The 6,153-nt window shown below is 39.5% G+C and overlaps 3 long non-coding RNA genes across 3 annotated transcripts; 2 read left to right on the top strand and 1 right to left on the bottom strand.

The window, feature by feature from the left end:
- Positions 1–322: 322 nt before the first annotated feature.
- On the bottom strand, positions 323–1,906 carry LOC111947891 (uncharacterized). The gene is made up of 3 exons (XR_013658185.1): positions 1,769–1,906; positions 835–948; positions 323–530 (listed from the first exon to the last, which is right to left on the bottom strand). It is a non-coding gene; the product is annotated as an uncharacterized LOC111947891 (long non-coding RNA).
- Positions 1,907–2,308: 402 nt separating this feature from the next.
- Positions 2,309–4,712, top strand: LOC144994606 (uncharacterized). Its single transcript, XR_013658181.1, has 3 exons — positions 2,309–2,450; positions 3,505–3,660; positions 4,569–4,712. It is a non-coding gene; the product is annotated as an uncharacterized LOC144994606 (long non-coding RNA).
- Positions 4,711–5,211, top strand: LOC144994607 (uncharacterized). The gene is made up of 2 exons (XR_013658184.1): positions 4,711–4,851; positions 5,173–5,211. It is a non-coding gene; the product is annotated as an uncharacterized LOC144994607 (long non-coding RNA).
- The last annotated feature ends 942 nt before the right edge of the window (positions 5,212–6,153 follow it).

The following is a 6,153-nucleotide window of genomic DNA, read 5'->3' as shown; positions in this document are numbered from 1 at the left end:
TAAAGCATTGTGATAAGCCCGCCATTCGTCACTTATTATTGTAGAGCCTACTTTAACATGGTGAGCTATAAGCGGCACCAGATCTCTCCTTCTTCTTCTCTCGACCAAGCGAAGAATAGGTTTAGCATGTCTTCTCCCCCTCCGGTCAACACCTAGCATCCCAAACACCCACTTCTTCCTCTTCCACCCACCAGCCATTCGTCCCCGTCCATACTGTTGAAAACATGAAATATTAGGAATTATTCTTCATCAAACCAAAAAAATATCTGTCATTCAATAATTTGTATATTTGCATTATTACATAATAGTGATTGCTGCTTGCCTTTCTTTTATGTCTAAAGTGGCTCTCATCAACTGTGACAAACTGCTCCTGCCCCCCGATGTACTGGCCTCTTGCTTGCTGATATCTGTCCATTGCAGTGGTGCAAACATCTCGCAGCTTTCGAGCCATCTTGGACAGTGTTGCTGAGCTCCCAGAAATGTCGTCACTTATCATGTCCACTTGACGTAGGCGCAGGCCTTGTGCAAATCTAATGAAAGAGCAAATTATTATTACACCACAGTTCTTGTCTCCTTTTTGGTTTGATAGACAAAAAAATCCAAAAATTTAAGGTGTAAATTACAACTTTTAGCAAAATAAATCACAGAAGTGAAATAACTCCAATCACTTATCTTCATGACTAGAGATGCTACATAAGATGAAAAGCAACATTTTAGTAAGTACAGTCTCCAAGTATTGTTTATGGCAACATAGTTATATTGTATTTCTATAGAAATAAACACTTTATGTCAAAGACAGACATTCTAAAATAATATACCAATGCAATAGTGTACCTGTAGAGAAACCGCATCCAGTTGAAGAGGGAGACCTTTGATTTGCTGAATATAGATTTGTGTCTAACAGACCTCTTCAGTTTCCTTCCTTTGTGGCTGTGGTGTTTGCAAATCCTGAAAATATACAAATAAAAATACTTATGACATAGGCCAAGGTAGTGGCCAAAGCAGTGATTCTAAATCTGTGTTCAAGTCAAGGACCCCCCAAAGTAATGTGTATTTGGCCATAAAGCCCAACTAGAAATATTTAGTGCAAGGAACCCCAATAACATATACATTAATATATTTCAATGGTGTTGTTATTTTTTATAGCAGATATGCACAGCCTTTTAGCGTATTGTAATCATGTACATTGTGTAGTTTATAGTAGTGTGTATCTAGAAATTAAAGGGTAACCCAACAGGGCAGTTGGATGCTGACTCCACTCTCAGCCCATGATTTGAAAAATGCAAAACAAACAAAAAAAAGGAGTGGGGCTGGTGAAGGTAGGCTGAGCTGGGGAGATATGGTTTGGATCTGTGATTGACACTAACGTTAACTCATAAACTGTAAAAACAATGGACGAAACGAGGTGCACCACTGTTCCTGAGACAAGCGCCGCCATGTTGAAATCAGTAAACTGTTATTGGTCTAAGTCGCTCTGAGTCATCGGGACAGTAGCTGCCCAACTGATGACTCAGCTGATGAATCCCGAAATTCAACTTTACTACCTCAGGGGCAGAAGGCAGATGGTTATAAATTGAGGAGTTAAAAAAATGTATTATGATTTTCAAAAATTTGGCAAGAAGGACAATAGTCAGCATGTTTACCCTTAATCTTAACATGAGTTAAGATGCCCTTTTATTAGCACAATAAATAGATTTAATTTTCACAAGAAATTCTTTAACAAATTATCAATGTGTGTTGTCATTTTATTCAATAAAAAGAAACTTACCATGCATAGTTATCCACACAGACTGATTCCCCGAATTTCATCTTGTGTTTGCATTCTTTGCATCTCATCCGTCTTCTTAGAAGTCTTTTCTTCTGCAGCCATTTGATTAAGACTTTGTGTCTCCTTGTAGATTTAGTTTCTCCTTCGATAAGCTGTCTTAGCTCAGTGGCTAAACCAGGCATGATTTTAGTTTTCTTATCCTCCGTTTTTCCGCGCACTCACCACACTATTCCTTGAGCTTCAGTGACTAACTCCCGCCAGATTACGTTTGAATTGCAAACTATAATAAATCGGTGTGATGAGGATAAACCAAGCCAATCATATTCGTATTCATGGGCTGAGGGCGGTGCCATGCGGCCTCCCCCATCATATCGGCTGGTTATCAACTTGTCAATCACCGTTGTAGGCCCATTTTGATTAGTTGCAGCCGGCGACAACCTAGACAGATGCACCCATCCTTCACTCACGAGTCACGTAGCAAGTTCTTTAAATTGATTTCAAGGCATAGAGATGAACACACGGTCTGGTAAAATGTCCAACCCCAGCGGGAATGCGCAAACTACCGCGATAAATCCAGGTACTGTCGGAAAAAAGAGGAAAAAGTCAACAGCGGGAATTTCGAAGGAGAGGGAAACTTCAACTGTGGACCAGCCGGATGTGCACATGGACGATGACGGTGTCGGTAAGCAAACGTGTTATCTTTTCTTTCAATGAAAAGAAGCTTGATTGAGATTGATTAAACATCGGAGTCATTGATTTGTTTTACACAATTCAACCATATTAGTGAAGCCACTGGCTAGGGCACAATCTTCCTGCACGACTCGTGCCACGAGCACCCCAAAAATGTACCCCCCCCCCCCCCCCCGCAGTTTTTCTAGACTAAAACCGCTCATTTCCACGTCCAAGTTAATGAAATGTGCGCAAGGGCACCCTTACTGTCGTGTGTACTTGTTGTAATTACAGTATTTGCACTCTGTGAAGAATACACTGGAGCAGCCCGTACGCATGTGCGCGGCGCGCGCGTATGTGTGTGTGTGTGTGTGGGGGGGGGGGGGGGGGGGGGGGTTAACGCGCGGGGCAAAACAACTTGGCTGCAGAGGACGTGAACATCTGAACAGGTACAGAGGCGGGGAGGAGCTCAGACACCGCTTATGACTCCAGATCCCGCAACAAACCAGCAGCTGCTTTCTAAATAAAAAAATAGTTTTTATCCATAAATTAATGTAATTTATTGGGTTTACTGGATTTTATGAAAAGTGGAAGCAGAGAAAAAGACGAGTCTGCATCAAAGTGGATTTGTTTCCATCATCTCACTCATCATGACTCTGGGTATTTGACAGACAGAAAAGTCTATACCAGGTTGTGAAAAATGGACAAAGGATCTAAAGAAACATCAGCGTCCAGTTTAGAAACAAGAAAAACACTCCAAGGATAAAAGTATGCAGGCGGGGTCCAAAATTTAAAACTCACTAGGTGCCAAATATGACCAAATTTGACGATGGAGGAGTAAAATTAAGAGCAACATTTGGCTAATGAAGGTTTGCTCTTCATTAGCCATTTCTTGTTAATTCGCTTATTGGTGGATTTTATCTAAGCTCTTCTGCCGTTCTTGTATGATATTTGTATAATATTGACCCTTCAGAACATCAAAACATTATTTTTAAAGGTCATATTTTATACATTTACCCTAACCTGGCTTTTCTAATTAGAATTTGTTCTTTATGGTATCATTTCAGATACTGAGGAAACTGTAGCTCCAACAGCATTTCTGCATTTTAAGAAGAAAGAGCTTAAACAACGTGAGGCCAAGAAGAAGAAGCAGCACACAGTCACCAAAAAAATCAGTGACCTGACTAAGGAGAGAGACTCCCTCTGCCAACAAGTTGGTCAAAGTAAGTGGGCCCACAGTTTTGTTTGTTGTTTGAAACAGGACTGCACACCTGGCAATAATACTTTGGTGCTTTGTAAAATATATATATTAAGGGAAAGAAAGGCCAATATTTAACAGTGAGAAGGCCCTCATCAAAACATGGAGCTCGGCGCTATGGCCAAAAAAAAAAAAACTTTGTCTAGGTTGTCCTCATACTCCCTCTTCTGCTAACGACCATCAAACGGATTTTGCTGCGTGTGATTTGATGCTCCAAGTTTAAAGTCACCACCACAGTGACCAAATTTTATTTTTTGACTCACCAGCCACCATCAATAATGTGTTTCATTTCCTATCACAAATAAGTTGTCTTTGTTTCCTTTAGCACAGCAGCAAAACATGTCACTTAAAAAGACCCCCATGCATCGCCCACAAGATCAACTGTAGTCTGGACCAGCTGACGAGAATGACAACTTTAAGAAAATGAAATGATCTAAAAGTAATTTGTAAATGGCATGAAGACATTTTTAATGTCATGCAACTGGAAACTCTAACTAAAACATGCAGAGAAAACAAGGACAGATTTACTCCAAGAAAGCAGAGTAAATAGAGGCCAGATTCTCCCAAAAAAATGGGAAAATCTTGAACTACAAATTTGAATTAATTGATCAAATTAATTTATTGGCCAGGTCTATTGGAACACAAGTGTGTTATTGCACAGTTAGTTCCTAAAAGATAATAGCCTATTTGTAGCATCGATTAACAGCAAACACATCTGTTCAACTGATGACCCACAGTGATGCTGATTAATTAAATAGTAAGTCTTGGGAAATGCAAATGTTAAAAGAATGTATGCGAGTGGACTTGTATTATCATAGGTAATAATTTCAAATTAACAATTGAATTGTGTTTTCTATCATGTTGTTCACACAGATAACAGTGGGACAACTGACTCATCCTCCTCGGCCAACACATCTCCTGGTGCATCTTCTTTTTCTTCGTCCTTCAGTTCATCCAGCTCCAGTTCATTCAGCTCCAGTTCATCCAGCTCCACTTCATTCAGCTCCTCTTCATCCAGCACCTCATCAACTGCTTTTTCAGATCAGAAATTGAAGAAAAAACGCAAGAACAAAAAGATGCACCGCCACCGGAGTCAAAAAAAAAAAGGACAAAAGAAAGAAAAAGAAGACAAAAAGGGAACACAGCAGGCGAAGAGGTTAGCGTAAAGACAGGACAGCAAAAAGGCCACTCCCCTCATGTGTGTCAGGGTGTCGAGCATGGAGACATCACATCTGTCTCTCTGTGTCTCTGTTTGTCTGTATCTATCTTTTTCTATGTCTGTCTAGCTTTCTTTCTGTTTTTGTGTGAAAAAAATGTTTTAAATGTATGTCCTGGTGGGTATAGTATTATGAACTCTCCAATTGCCTTGTTTGTGTAGTCTTCATCCCTTTTTGCAACCACATAGTATCTGTGTTTGTGTCCCTGTGTTTATTCACTTATTGTATGTTTGTTGTACTTAAATTTCTATCTGTTTCAGCACGTCATCCTCAAGAGGTCATCAAGAGATACAAGAAAGTCTTAAAGGCTTACAAGAAAGGGAGAAAGCTGAGTTTGGCATATCAGAAGGTCGGTGTTGACCGAAACACCATTGTCAGCAATGCTCCGATCTGTGAATTGGCTGTGGTGGCCCCAAAGACATATAAGGAGTTACTGGGTGCCCACACGCCACAGCAACGACTTCAGGACTTTTCAAAAAAATGTCTGGAAGTGATAAATAGTGATCCAAACCTTTTGAGGGATGTTGAACATCAAAAGAAGAAGGGAAAACTGATTCCTCTGTCCAGGAAAGCTTAGGTATTGAAACACTGCGGGATGGTGTCACAGAGTAGTTCAGTGTTGCTCAGGTCCGGTTGACCAAATATATTGAGTTCTAATTGTTCTACAGCAAAAGTGCCAATGGCTTGTTATAGATTCATTTGTTTTTTTCTGTTCTGCTCAAAAAGTTCTAAAATTCCGTTTTATTCTGCTGATCTGCCATGTGACGACTCAGTATGTGTGGAAAAGGAATAAACAGTGTTCAACACTTAACTTGTGGTGTTTCTTTGGTCAAGTACGGTAAACAGAAAAAGCTATTAGTGAAAGAAGGATGAGATAAAGCATCTGATATTTTGAATATTACATATTTTTGTACCTTGAAATTGTCCCACCCATTTGCTTTTCAACAAAGCTTCACTAGCAGATGGTTAAACTATTAACAACTGACCTGTAAAGTGTGAGTTAATATACCAGTTAAGCGTTAGTTATTAGCTTGTAAATGTTATTTGGACGTTATTATAAAGTTGGAATTGATCCTCATTTACAAATAGTGAAGAAACGAGGAATAGCTGCAACTTTATAATAACGTCCTAGTAACATGTTTAAAGTATTAACTGATTCTTAATAAGTCATTAGTAAGTAATTTATTAACAGTTTCTTCATCATCTGGCTAATTAATAAGGTACAGTTAGAACTCATGAAT

The sequence above is a fragment of the Oryzias latipes genome, chromosome 9 (assembly GCF_053564925.1).
Source record: "Oryzias latipes strain Hd-rR chromosome 9, Olatipes_Hd-rR_3.1".
NCBI lineage: Eukaryota > Metazoa > Chordata > Actinopteri > Beloniformes > Adrianichthyidae > Oryzias > Oryzias latipes.
The sequence above is the reverse complement of the archived record's forward strand: the minus strand, read 5'-3'. Positions and strand labels throughout refer to the sequence as shown.